Below are 15,116 nucleotides of genomic sequence, written 5' to 3' on the forward strand. Positions count from 1 at the left end.
TGAAGCGACAGTGGGCTCTCTGAGGGGAGCCATGTCCATGGGAGGGCTGCAAGGGCTTGAGGGTGACAGGGGGCCTGGGCAGCAGGGACCAGGGGCCAGCACCATGACTGCAGTGGGGACAAGAGGATCCCTTGGGTCCTGAGAGGGAACGGCACTGCTCACAGGGCTGGAGGCGAGACGTCCCCCCCCGATGGCCAGAGGCTGGGGGACTCCCAGGAGGAGGGACCAGCCGGTTTCACAGGGCTGGGGCAGGGCAGGAGGGGCGGGTCCCTAGAGTGAAGAGGGGCCAGGGGTCTGTCCCCTAGCTGAGCACTGTCTCCGCTTGGTGTTCCTGCTGGTGTTCCTGGTGGAGTAGGTGAGCTTCTGATCGGGCCTATCGCCGCCACTTTCTAGCTCTGCCACGTGGCAATGCCCTTGGTTCTCCTGATGGTACAAAAGGGAGCAAAATGGTAGACTGTAGGTCCATTACGGCACAGGTCGGGTGAGGTGACGCCTGGAGGGGTAGCCGGAGCAGAGTGTCACCCCCACCCACCATGACTGTCACAGGCTGAGAAACCTGGGGACAGAGGTGACCGGGCCAGGGTGCGTTCTCACAGATGCCCGTCATGATTCATCTTTCCAGGCGGTGATGTCAGCACCCGTGAAGAGGAGCTGGGGACACGTCAGCCTTGTGTAAATGTGAGCCCACTGGCGCCTCCAGACCAGAGCACGGCCACTCCTGCCACCATCCGCGGCTGCGTCGGGATTAACGAGCCTGCGCACGCCTTGGCTGTGTATTTCTTGCCCTCCAGGAACCTCCAGCCTACAAGACTCTCTTGCTCAGTTTCCTGTGACTGCACTGGAGTGTCCAGGCCGCTCGAAGCACCCTGTGATAGCCATATGCTGGTGGTCATAAGCTACAAAGTGCTTCATCAGCCCGAATTATTACTTTGGTAAATTATTTTTACATTTTTAATCCAAAAGAGTGAAATAAACCAGCATAAGCAGAAAAACATAAAACGCAAGAATTGCTTTATGGGCCCCTGGCTGAGATTTCTGAACTTGAACATTATAGGCGGGAAACATTAGATGCAGTGATTATGTAATGATGCTTCACTGTATAACTATTATCTTTCTTATTGTCACTTCTCCCTTCAGTTGAGGGCTGGAGGGATTAACCCTCTCCATTCTGTCCTCCGAAGAGCTGTCTACACTCTGCATAGAGACATCCAGAGTATACAGGGCCTGAGGGAGAGGATCTTGCAGGTCTTAGAATCACTTCTAAACTTGATCCTTTGTTTCTTGGTATCTCAAAATATCAGGAATTGAAAGAATGGCAGGAAGGCATCAAGTTAAAATAGATTCAGGTTAATGCAATTAGTGAGGATGTATTTAGCGTAGAGGCAGGTGGCGCTAGTGGTAAAGAACTAGCCTGCCGATGCAGGAGACATAGACGCGAAGGTTCAGTCCCTGGGTCGGGAAGATCCCCTGGAGGAGGGCGTGGCAACCCACTCCAGTGTTCTTGCCTGGAGAATCCCATGGGCAGAGGAGCCTGGCGGGCTACAGTCCACAGGGGCTGCAGAGAGTCAGACACGACTGAGCGACTTCACGTGCACACATTTACAGTGGGGTAGGATAGGTTTGTTGTGCGTGGTTCTTGGCCTGGTTCTCCTTCCTGTAGCATCTGAAATCAGCCGTGCTGCACAGCGCGGCTCAGAGCAGGCCCGCTGGTCCAAGGGGCTGAGCCAAGAAATGCAGAAAATGGCTTCACTGGAAAAGCTTCAGAAGCAGCGGCAGTGACAGCAGCAGCCCGGAGAGAAGGCAGGCATGGTGCCTGCTCCGCTCTGACAACTGGGGTGCAGACACTCGGGAATGTGGGACTCAGGGGAGATGTGTATGTTTGCAGCAGGGAGTTCTCAGGCTGAAAGCAAAATTGGCAGGCTTAGCAAACGAGGGCCATTGTTTTTAAATATCGGATGAAGTTCGTTTGAATTCAGGAAGGAAACATGCCAGCCTTTGAGAACCATTCAGACACCAGGGAGGCAGAGAGCCTCTGCTCAAGACTTGCATGGGATCGGGGGATGCCAGGGACCCCAGGAAGTTCCTAGTGATGCGCCAGAGAGTGCTAGCTGGCAGGCGTGTGTGTGTGTGTGTGTGTGTGTGTGTGTGTGTGTGTGTGTGTGAGAGAGAGACAGAGAGTCTTATTCTATGGGCCTTAGTTGCTTACATAGATAATGTTTTTGTGTTATTTAAAATTTAGAATTACTAGGCTACATATGAAGTACATATTACTATATCTTTTATGTTTCATATGTTACATATATACACACATAGCTGGTAAATCTCATATATGTGTGATACATATATGCATGTATGCGTGTACGTAATACTCGCAAATGTGTATGTAATACTCTAATTCTATGGCATTAACCAGTGACAGATAACATTTTTGTGTCGCTCAAAATTTAGCATTACTACACCACATATATAATATATACTGTATGTTTTATGTATTATATATTATATTTATAAACACATATCTGGTAAATCTCATGTATGTGTGATGCATACATATAATGTGCATGTGTATCATACGCGTATGGAATTTGCCAGACTTAACACCCATGAGCTGTTTCCCTTCCTCAGGCTCTGCAAACAATCTGTATCACTATCTGCTTTGCTGCAGATGCGGAGGCCGCAAGTCCCACGCATGTCACGCCTGTCGCTGCAGCGTCATGGGAGTGACACTCCAGAAGAACTATCATAGGGCAGACAGGAACCCACATGCTGTGGCCGAAAGAACTCACCAGCTACCTGGTGGAATGGAAAGGAATTTGGTTGTTAAACAGACACTAACGTCAGCACAGCCACAAAGCCAACAGGAACCCAGAATCTCTTGTTCATCAGGCTTTATCCCAACGTACACGGCACGCTTCTATGTGAATGAGTGAGCAACTGTGCTTTTAATACACTTATACTCCACTCATCTCCCCATCACCCCAGGATTTCGCCTTAGAAAAAGGAGAAATATACTCTTTGGCAGTAGAATTGATCTTCCGGGTGACTTACAACTGCATCTGCAAAAGGCCCCTCTGCTGAGGGCCTTCTTGCCCCATGACCAAGGGAAGACACCCCGCGCCCCACTTTGTCCTCTGCCCTTCCTAAGCGTACAGTCACAAGTCTCATATTGGCTGTGGGTACAAACAGGATGGTTGAGGGCACCCACTCTGTGTAGACGCTGCCTCTGGAACAAGCCCAGACAGTCTCGATGCCACGACCACTGCAGACCCCACGGTAAATACAGCGACTGCAGAGCAAAGCATGGCCGCTTGCTATGTGTGTACCGCTGACACGACTCCTACAAGTGCCATATCAGGGTGCACGCGGGTCACAGACAACCCCGATCGTCTCCACTAACCCCCAGATAACAGCCGCCCCTCGCAGGCAGCTCAGGCAGCAACCCTGCAGCAGGGCCCTTGGGAGAATCATGCTCACGAGGGAAAATGTTAGCAAAGGTTAAGCAATCGCTCTTCAGAACCACCTGAGTCCTCATCCTTATCGGTTGCAAAACCTCAGAAGATGACCCAGGCCTGCACCCCAGGCAGCTTCGAGGAACGAGGCAGGTGATCTTATACAGGCAGCACGCCTTTAATTTCACACTCAGCTCCAGACAGGCGTCCAGACAGGGTGCTTCTCTGGAGCAAACACCTACAACCACCTATGAATATACAGCAAGGCTGCCGTATACCTTGATTCATCATTGGTGTGTGTTATGTAAACCAAGGTGGATATTGCTCATTGAAAAAGCAAAGACGACCCTTGAAGTCCGAGAAAAATTGTATTTGCAGTAACTCTGCATAAAGTCATTTCAACATCAATAGCAACCTGTTTGGATATAGTGATAACAAGTGTTCAAAAGTTTAGGAAAGCATTACCCAGAACATTACAGAAAAAAAGGTTTATATTAGAACATTTTTTTAAAGATGCACTATGAAAGAATGGTGTTATTATTTTATTTTAGCTAAGAAACTTGGAAGAGAAACTTACCCAGACGTGAGCAACACACTGGGAACAAGTCTGTGTGGTGTGTATGTATGCATACAAATTTGTGTTTACATTTTGCCTTATGCAATGCGAAACCAGGGGGCATTACTTTTCTTTGGGGAATCTGGGGGATGGATTACTCACAACAGGAAGAATGGGTCAGGAGCGCCTTCGTGTGATCAATGTTTTCAGTTCAGTTCAGTTCAGTCACTCAGGCGTGTCTGACTCTTTGAGACCCCATGGACTGCAGCACAACAGGCTTCCCTGGCCATCACCAACTCCCGGAGCTTACTCAAACTCATGTCCATCGCACCAGTGATACCATCCAGCCATCTCATCCTCTGTCATCCCTTTCTCCTCCTGCTCTCAATCTTTCCCAGCATCAGGGTCTTTTCCTATGAGTCAGTTCTTCATATCAGGTGGCTAAAGTATTGAAGTTTCAGCTTCAGCATCAGTCCTTCCAGTGAATATTCAGGGCTGATTTCCTTTAGGATGGACTTGTTTGATCTCCTCGCAGTCCAAGGGACTCTCAAGAGTCTTCTCCAACACCACAGTTCAAAAGCATCAATTCTTCGGCGCTCAGCTTTCTTTATAGTCTAACTCTTACATCCATACATGACTACTGAAAAAACCATAGCTTTGACTAGACTGACCTTTGTTGGAAAAATAATGTCTCTGCTTTTTAATATGCTGCCTAGGTTGGTCATAGCTTTTCTTCCAAGGAGCAAGCGTCTTCTAACTTCATGGCTGCAGGCACCATCTGCAGTGATTTTTGAGCCCCCCAAAATAAAGTCTGACACTGTTTCCATTGTTCCCCATCTATTTGCCATGAAGTGATGGGACCAGATGCTATGATCTTCATTTTCTGAATGTTGAGCTTTAAGCCAACTTTTTCACTCTCCACTTTGACTTTCATCAAGAGGCTCTTTAGCTCTTCTTTGCTTTCTGCCATAAGGGTGGTGTCATCTGCATATCTGAGGTTATTGATATTTCTCCCGGCAATCTTGATTCCAGCTTGTGCTTCATCCAGCCCAGATTTCTCATGATGTACTCTGCATATCAGTTAAATAAGCAGGGTGACAATATACAGCTTTGACACACTTTCCTGATTTGGAACCAGTCTGTTGTTCGATGTCTGGTTCTAACTGTTGCTTCTTGACCTGCATACAGATTTCTCAAGAGGCAAGTCAGGTGGTCTGGTATTCCCATGTCTTTCAGAATTTTCCACAGTTTGTTGTGATCCACACAGTCAGTGTTTTGACTCATGTTTATTCTACAGGCATTTTTCATGGCTGTAAAAAATAAGCCCCATGAAGCTCTCTCATATTGTAAATAAATAACTGACAATAACATATATATTATATAATTGATGTTTTTAAGGAGAATGCTTGTACAAGTGATACAATTGCTCGAATCAAAAACTCCAGGAAGACCAGCCTCAGTGCCATTGGGTGGATGGTTTTCTATATCAGAAGCATTTGGTGGATCCGGAGCCATGACCCAAAGCACAAACAGCTTAAAACTTTAAAAACTCTCTTAACTATCTTACTAAGTGAAGCAAGTCAGAAAGACAAACACCATAGGATGTTGCTTATACGCAAAATCTAAAACACAACTCAGGTGACTTTCTCGATGAAACAGAAACAGACGCACAGACACTGAGAACAGGCTTGTGGCTGCCAGGGGTGGGGGTGGGGAGGGGCGGGTTGTTGGTTTGGGTTAGCAGGTGCAAAACTGGTATCCAGAGAATGAACAAACAACAAGGTCCTATTGTAGAGCACGGGACTGTATTCAGTATCCTGGGATAAACCATCACGGAAAGGATATGAAAAAGAATCACTGTGCAGGACAGCAGCAAGTAACACAACACTGGAAATCAACATTATGCCAATAAAACAAACGAAAAAATAACAGATCATCTTCATAATAAATTGGTCTGGGTTCTTGAGTCAGCTTTTGGTAATCGGCAACCGCGTATTTTGTAGGAAGTATAACAGAATATGGCACTATAGTTTTATAAATTACCATGGACTTAAGACAGTACACACATTTTTAACAGTAATCTAAAGCTTGTTGCAGCTATAACACAGGTTACTCTGACTTTAAGGCGGCACCACAGGGCATACGTCCGAGTCCGTTCTCAAGACGTTCTGTTGTACTTTTCTCTGCTTTAAAGACCCCTGCAGCCTCTGGCACCAGGGGGTCACCTGGGCCTGGGTCACATAGCCACGAACAAATGGACAGAAGAACCTTAGAAACAGTTAGAGCAAGAGACCACTGTGATTGCAGGGAAGTGCTCGTTGCTCGGTGGTGGCTGACTCTGTGTGACCCCATGGACTGTAGGCTGTCCCTGGGACTCTCTAGACAAGAATACTGAAGTGGGTAGCCATTCCTCTTTCCAGGGGATCTTTCTGACCCAGGGATCAAACCCAGCTCTCCAGCATCTCCTGCACTGGCAGGCAGATTCTTTACCATCTGAGCACCAGAGAAGCCCTCTATAAAGCTGTCATTACTGTTTACATTCGGATGATAAATCCTTGTAGTAAATGCAACCTTAGATGGTTTGAAGGGATAGTCTGTAGGAAAATTGATTGTTAAAAAGAATACACCACCTTGACACAGGCTGCCACCAGGTCCCATGATTGTGGCATGCCAGTCAGACATACCAGCCCCAACTGGACCTGCAGAGCCTTGTGCTGGTGTGAACAGACAGTGCTTCATCGCTTTACTATGACATGCAAACAGCCACAAGAGGGTTGAATTTCTCAGCGATAGTGATTCATGTCAGGAAATGTGTGCTCTGCTTATTTTCATACAGTTATGAGAACAGAGACTTCCTGGTGGCTCAGATGGTAAAGCGTCTGTCTACAATGCAGGAGACCTGGGTTCGATCCCTGGGTCGGGAAGATCCACTGGAGAAGGAAATGGCAATCCACTCCAGGCCAGGGCTATTGCCTGGAAAATCCCATGGACAGAGGAGCCTGATAGGTTACAGTCCACAGGGCCGCAAAGAGTCAGACACGACTGAGCGACTTCACTTTCATGAGAACAGAATATTTGGCACCTAAGCATATTTTGGCAATTTTCTTTTAGAAGCTATCAAAGGGTACATATGCAATACTGTGAATTTCTAAAATAATATTGAAGTAAAAAATTATTTAGCACATCTTTACTAAGGGTAATATATAAACACTTCAGTTTTTAAAATCGACCTTCTAATTTATTCTATTTGCAACAATAAAATATTTGGGTTATCTGATGTGATCAGATAGCTCATTGAAAAAGTCTCTGACGCTGGGAAAGATTGAGGGCAAAAGGAGGAGAAGAGGGCATCAGAGGATGAGATGGCTGGACAGCAATCTGTTCACCAATGCAATGAACACAAATTTGGGCAAACTCTGGGAGATGGGGACAGAGAGGCCTGGCACGTTGCAGTCCATGGGGTCGCAAAGCGTCAGACACAACTGGACGACCGAACAACAGTATAAACCTATATTCTACACAAACATAAATACATATAAATAGGTATTTAGCCCATTATATGTATAAAATAAATGTATAACTCATATGTATAAAATATATGTATATGTATTCAATATATGTATAAAAACCATTTTCAGGAGAAAAACATAGTATGAGTTTCTCAAATCATTTTAAGTAAAATTTTAAAGTCTAGACTGTTACTTTTCAGAAATAAACTAAGAGAATAAGAGGTAAAAAACCTCCCCATAAAAATCTAGGGAGTTCCCTGGGGGTCTAGTGGTTAAGACTCAGAGCTTTTACCACTGTGGCCCCAGGTTCAATACCTGGTCAGGGAATTAAGATCCCACACGCTGAGAGGCAAAAAAGAGGTTAAAAATCTAAGGAGAAACGCCTCCCTGTGCCCCTAAATAAAAGCCTGTGGAGGAGACATGGAGTCCGGGGGCAGGCAGGATGGACCTGGAGGGCGAGACGCCAGTGTGCCTGGAAATGCCGTCCTCCCAAGGAACCCAGACGAAGCGGGGCGGCTGCCCTGCGGCGCGCGGGCGGACGCGCGCTCGGGAAGACAGCGCCTGACCCAGACGCGGAGAGCCGCTCTGACGCCGCCCTTCCCGCCCGCATCCCGGGGGACGCACCGCCATCTAGCGGCCGCCGGCCGACTCCTGCCCCCGGGTTCTCCCGGGGCCTCGGGGCCTCGCTCTGCAGGAAGAGCCACGGCCAGGCGGTGCGGGAGGTTTGAGGTCACAACACTGGAAAGAAAATGAAGTTGGAATTAGCCCTCCAGAGATTTCGCTTCTGAAAAACAGCCATCCAAAGCGCCCAGCACCTATAAAAAATGTTCCGGACAACAAAATGCCAGATGATAAAATGCTCCTGATTTAAACTTTTATTTCTGCTGGTTTGCGTCCTTTCATGTTTAGAGTACACGGAGAAAAGACTTTTTTGTCCACATAGCTTAACAGGTAGTGTTTTCTAGCTTTTCCCTGGCAGTTTAAAATACATGGTCACGGTCATGCTGATACTCATTACCGAAGCACTACCCAACCCAGTGTAAAACTCTGTAGATTGCAAATAGTAGAAAAAGAAAAAAACTGTGTATATCAGAACTGCTTTTTCCAATTTCAAACCCATGAAGTTTTTTTAAGGTCATCTAAGATGGCCACCTGATGTGAAGAACTGACTCATTTGAAAAGACCCTGATGCTGGGGAAGATTGAAGGCAGGAGGAGAAGTGGACGACAGAGGATGAGATTGTTGGATGGCATCACTGACTCAATGGCCATGAGTTTGAGTAAACTCTGGGAGTTGGTGATGGACATGGAGGCTGGCGTGCTGCAGTCCATGGGGTCGCAGAGAGTCGGACACAACTGAGCGACTGAACTGAAGACTGATGAAAGGGTTTCAAACAGAATAGTACCTTTTTAACATTAAAAAAAATTCTCAAATCTTTAAGAGAACTGAAGCATTAAAATTAGATATGTATATTGCTGTCTGTAAATATTTATATAAAGGCAGAAAGATGGCAAAGAAATTGCAACACTTTAACGATTACTTTAAATATCCTTTAAAATATAGCTTCTTCTTTTTTCTTTCTACATTTTTTTTTTTTTAGTTTTGTTTGGCTGTTCTGTGCTGCATGGGGGATTCTAGTTCCCCAACCAGGGATCAAACTTGCACCCCTGCGGTGGAAGCACAGCACCCTAACTACTGGACGGTCAGAGAAGTCCTTCTTATTTTTATTTATTTATTTATTTTTACTGGACTATATCAGGCCTGAGGAGAAATTGAACCAATTTTCAAACATTTACGAATACATTTTTACTTACAGCAATAGTTTTTGTAATGGTAATAGAGAAGAATCATTACTTGTCTCACTAATTATATAATAACAGTTCTGTCAATGACTTTTTGGATGAAAGAAACCTAATACTGTTTTCCAAAGCTGTCAGTTTCTCATTTGCTTTCTCTCAAAACTTCTGTAGGTGTTCACTAGCTGGGGAACTTCTTACGTGTATACGGTTAGCAGGGGCCTGATGTGTTTATAAACAATGTGTGTTGCTTATCTCCCTTTCCTAAAAAATTATTGTCACAAGTAAACCACTGCCCTTGTTTTTCAAAACAAGGGCAACTGCCTTTTCTACCGATGGCAGCTGAGCAGGACCCCCAGGTTTCTGGGGTTGGCTGACCCAAGTTCCAGGTACATGCTGTCTCTGGCTCACTTCCTCCTCTGATAGGCGTGAAGGGAGGGGGAGATTCATTCCAGATGATGAAGGGAATTCAGATCAGACAAAAACACTATCTCCAAAGGGAGCAACCATGTGCCCCCACCTTCCTACATATGATTCTTTTACATTTAAATATGTTTAGCAATATCTCTTGTGCATTTAAAACAATACTTCAACTTTTCCCAGGAAACTTGGAAATTCATTTTTGTATTGTTGACACTGAAATTTCAAGCATGCATCTGCCTATGAGAAACATCAAATAGGCGTGCACTTAGTAAACTGTGCTGTGTCTCAGTATTGAAATCACAAAGAATTTCTTTCCATTTGTTCGTTCTTCTTCGCTCAATACTTTTGTATGTTCCTATCACTTTCTCTCTTTAAAAGACAAGTATGACTACTGGTATTTTGACATTGCTATGTAAAGCTTGTTCAATGTTAGATTTTCATGAAAATTGAATCCAAGGTTATTAAGGTCTGGAACAGACACATTGCAGCTAATAAAATCAGATGAAAATCAGACAGCTGTTAAAAGAAGAGATCGTTGACTGGCGTTGGTGACCAAGAAGCTTATTTTCTAATAAGCAGGAGGTGTTTTGAATGCCCCAGTTCTGCCAACCTGAGGACTGATTCGGTTTTACTAATATGTCAAAGGGACTCTCTCCACCAGCACAGAACAGGCAGCCTTCGGTTCTGTAGCAACAATGACAATCACAGCCAGCAACCAGCCCTACTGGCCTGAGCATCACCCAAGGGCTTCCTCAGCAAGCCGCAGGCAGCAGCCTGCCTGACGGGAGCAGGGCTGACTCTGCCCTCAGGATGGCCCTGCCAAAACCATCTTCTCAGGTGAAAGGAAGCCAGGTGCCCCTGCCCTCTCCTCTCCTCCACTCGCAGGGGCAGCCCTGGACGGTGGTGGGCACATCATACCCTCACGAGGAAATGGTTGACAGTATAACCCAGCCAGCTGATTGGTATGCCAATGTGCTTTTAGACTCAAAATATAACCTACGGGGATGGCAGAAGCCCTAGGTATTGTCAGACGATTATGTTGAAACAGAGCTGTGTGAATTCTAAAAAACTTGGCTGGCGCTCAGCTCCATCGCTAGCTATGGACAAAACACAACCCAGACAAGCCATTAAAAACACATAAATGTAATGGTTTTGGTACTCATCTTGCATGCTTAGTTAAGAGTGAAAATTCAGCAGACCTCTCAGCAATGCAAACTCCCTGCCACATTTCTGATGGCAGAGGAAGTCCATTTTAGTTTGCATGTCGCCCAAGAAGAAGATTAAAATCCCAATTTGCCCCTCATCAAATTTAGATTGTATATGTTATCAAGGAGTTTAATTTTGCTTTCTTTTATATTTCAGAGAACGTGAGAGCCAGCACCCGCACAGAGAGCCAGCCGGTCATGGCCCCAGTCTTAAGGCCCACTCTTAGAGGTAGCGGTGGGGGTCCAGCTCACAGGCTAGACCCCTGCAGGAGTTTGCCGTGAGAATCCAGAGTGAGGGTTAGGAAGCCCCTCCCAGCGTCTCTGGTTCGGGCAGGGTCTCAGTGACGGGCAGCTCCTTCAGACTTGGAGGAAGAGATGCCTATTTCTGGACTAGGCCCTGGGTCCTGATGCTCACCACAGCTCACATTTCTTCTGTGAGGGGCCAGATATCAGATATTTAGGGCTTTACAGGCCATGTGGTGTCTGGCACAGCTACTCATCTCTGCCCTCCTGGAGCGCAAGCAGCTGCAGACCAGAGCCCCCGAGTGAGGCGGCTGGGACCCCCAAACCTCTGAAGCGGGCTAGCCTGTGAGCCAGGTGAGCTTGCTCTCACGAGGGTGGCTGGTGAGCCAGGCTTGGCTGACGGGCCCTCGCGTCCCACCCTGGTCAGGACAATCCATCCCAGTGTGTCAGGCCTTGAATCAGCCACGTGTCTTGATTTTTGTTTTGGAAAACATGGTCCCAGAATTACAGAACCAATGGTTTCCACAGTCGTCCTCACCTTTGAATTTTTTTTCCATAAGTAAAACTTGAATATCGTATATAGTCTTGGCGGTAAGGAAAACATGGAACACTTATTTGGATAGAGAAATGGAAATTCTTACCTTTAAAAATTGTCTGCTTGCACCGTGTCTCTTTATCTCTCTCTCTTTTTTGCTTGGTTTACATTCCAACTGTCTAGATATACTAGGTTGAAAATCTAGATTCAAGAAGGGGATACCAAAATCAGTAATGGCGAAGGGACGCCTTCCTATCTGATCACGTCAGGCTCGCCAATGCCAGGGAGGACCTCACTGCTCTGAGTCCCTTTAGCAGATTTGCTGAGGTCATAAAACACAGTGGTGGAGTTTTAGAAACATTTACGTATTTGTCTTTGAAAGCACAACTGTGTTTGAACAACTCCCTTCATGTGAGAAATTTCAGTTCAAATGCCCAAGATGCCGGCCTTCTAAGAGCATCCCTATAGGAGCAGGCCTGTGAGCCTGCCTAGCTCAGCGCCGTGCAGCCCTTGCTGAAGAAGCTGTTCTGGAAGCACCCTCATCGGCACCTTCGCTCCTGCATGTCGCTCGCCCGCCCTCCTTTCTTTGCTCTCCCCAGCCTCTCACTCTTCCTGGGAATTTGATTAGGGATTCTGCCAGTCTTTTACACTCTGACTTATACTCATTTCTGACCCATACTGAAAATCATCAGAGCTGATAAGTGACAGTTTAAAAATCATGTCGAAAGGAGGACACTGAAGGAAAAAATGTACAACATCTTGAGCAAAAAAATCCCATTATTTTTTCCTGAATTTTCACAGGGTATCAATCTTAAGTATTTAATAGATAGATGGCATACATATAAATGTAGACATATGCATATATTTGTAATTAGATTCTGTAATGTGTGTACTTAAACGTATTTGCTCTCCTTATCTGCGTCCTACTTTATCTTTTAGTTGGAGGCTGTTTGATAATAGTCGTCTAAACATAAGAAAAGTAAACAAGTAAAAAAGCAAATAAATAAAATGTTTTTCAGGGTCAGCTATTTTTCTCATCTTAGTACGTGCAGTACTGTACATTTGGTAGTACTTATTTAATGCTTCTAATTAAGTGGAATGCTTTTGCTAATTCTGAATCTTCATTTACTGTAATTGTGGGCCTAAACACTCCCAGTAGGATTCCTTCCGAGATGGTTTTAAATTCACTGTGATTGTGCACATGGGTGGCTGCAGGAATAACCTGTTTAATTCCTCAGCCGTGCAGGCTCGGCGCAAAGTTGAGCCATTTCCATAAGTGCGCCTTCTCTCTCTGGAGGCGGTTCTTTGACACATCAGATGAATGCTCTTCTTCCCCAGTAACACCAAACACACTTTAGGCCCGGCGTCGCTGCACATCTATGCGGAGACCACTGCGGAGTCTGACTAGCGTTGCTCTGGGCGCATCCAGGAAAGGAGCTTTTTGACCTTCATGGCGCCCTGCGCCCCCTGACGGGGAAGTGTGCCGGTCCACACAAGTGTTTCTCCAGGACTCACAGTCACTTCCTCTTTACACAACTCCTGAGGCTCTGCCAATCCAGAGCTAAAGATACTTCGTAATTAAAAAGTTAATTTTCAATAAAGTTTTGTGACCCATTTTGCAATTCTCCTCTAGCTTTGGAGAGTTCTGGGTCTACGAGTTGACCAACCACTCTCTACTGGGTGGGAAAGAACTCCTTAGTAGGACTGACCCAGCCTGTGAGCTGGCCAGGCTCAACCTGGTGTGAGAAAGATTTCCTCCATGCAGGACACTGATTAGAAAGAAGTAGAGACAGTCAAGCAGAGAAGTTCTGGGACAGAAGGTAAGTGACACTCAAGAAATAGCACAGGGTCGGCAATTCCTGCAAGCTTGACCCCTCAAAAGCCAGGAGAGCTTTGCAAAAAGAGCAAGAGGGGAGAAAAAAAGGGGTAATGGCCCATAGAAGCATGAAAAACAAAGACTCCACATAAATGGACCCCCATTCAAGAGAAACAGAACATGCAAGTAAATAAACAGGAGATATTTGCAGAAGAATGCCTGAAAGGCCATAAACTGAAATAATAGGCATGCTTGTCCCTTGCTGTTAAGTTTATAGGTGGTTTCTACTTCTTCATTTGCTTCTGTGCTTTCTCCATTTTCAACAACAGATGCATTCATTTGATGTTTTTGTAAGAAAAGATGTGTAAGTAATGTAAAATTTCAATATTTAAAACAGTACTGGTAACAAAAATAGCAAAAAAGATAAGGCGTTAAAAAGAAAATACACAACTCCAAATTTAATAAATTTTGTGTAAATGTCACATAATTAGTATACAAATCAGTGGACTGGAAGGTGGTTCAATATCTTTTTTGAATCCAATTGGTTTTCTTTGTGAAAAAAAGTTAAATCCTTACCTTGCATCATCCTCTAAAATAATGTCCTTGCAAATTAAAAATTAAGGCTGAAAAATAACATTATGCAGAAAAAAAGGAAATATCTGATACACAGATAAATATGGAAAGTTTTAAATGCATAATAGGGAAGGGAGTATAAAAGCAAATAAGATAGGCCCCCATAGCGTAGTCAATTTAAAATCCTTGTCTTCAAGCATAAATAAAATGAGAAGTTTACCAAGGGACTGTTGTATACACTCAATCGTGTCTGACTCTTTGTGACCCCATAGACTGTAGCCTACGAGGCTCCTCTGTCCATGGAATTTTCCAGGCAAGAATACTGGAGTAGGCTGCCATGTCCTCTTCCATCTTCCTGACCCAGGGATTGAACCTGTGTCTCTTGAGTCTCCTGCATTGGCAGGTAGATTCTTTACCACCAGCACCACCTGGGAAGAAAGTAGGGAATAGATACAAATTTTAGTCGATATGATAGATGAAGGGTTACTATTTACACATTTTTGAAAACTAATCATCAGGATAAGAATAAATAGCAAAATGAGTAAAAGACCGTAAGAGGCAATCAGAAGGATGTGATAAAGAGATGCGTGTGCGTGCTCTTCTCCATCGTTCCCCATCTTTGTCTCAGCCCCAGTGGTACAGGTAACCATAGGCGTTTCTCACTTCTGGGTTATCTGATGCCCAGTCCTGCGGTCTCCTCCTCTTAGATGGATGTAGCTCTCTCTGTAGCAGGTGCTGAGGAGGATGAGTTGTGCAAATTCAGGCCTTATTCTGCAGCCTCATAACTGAGCAGCAACTTGGCTATTTGCAAAATCCTTGGTTTTCTCTTTTTCCTCAATTTTCCTGAAAATATTGCTCTTTTGATTTTGCTCACATGTTGCTTTGGAAAGTTTAATGCCACTTTATTTCTCTTGCCCTTGAGGGGTGTTTGACTTTTCTGCTTTGAAGTTCTAGGGAAATTTTTGTCTTCAAAATGTGGTGTTTTTTAATAGGATATGTCTCTAAGAACAT

At 45.1% G+C, this 15,116-nt stretch overlaps 1 pseudogene; it reads right to left on the reverse strand.

Moving 5' to 3' along the window:
• Positions 1-1,746: 1,746 nt before the first annotated feature.
• On the reverse strand, positions 1,747-14,620 carry LOC138097732 (ubiquitin-conjugating enzyme E2 D3-like; annotated as a pseudogene).
• Positions 14,621-15,116: the final 496 nt, after the last annotated feature.

This window comes from Capricornis sumatraensis, chromosome 21 (assembly GCF_032405125.1).
Source record: "Capricornis sumatraensis isolate serow.1 chromosome 21, serow.2, whole genome shotgun sequence".
Lineage (NCBI taxonomy): Eukaryota > Metazoa > Chordata > Mammalia > Artiodactyla > Bovidae > Capricornis > Capricornis sumatraensis.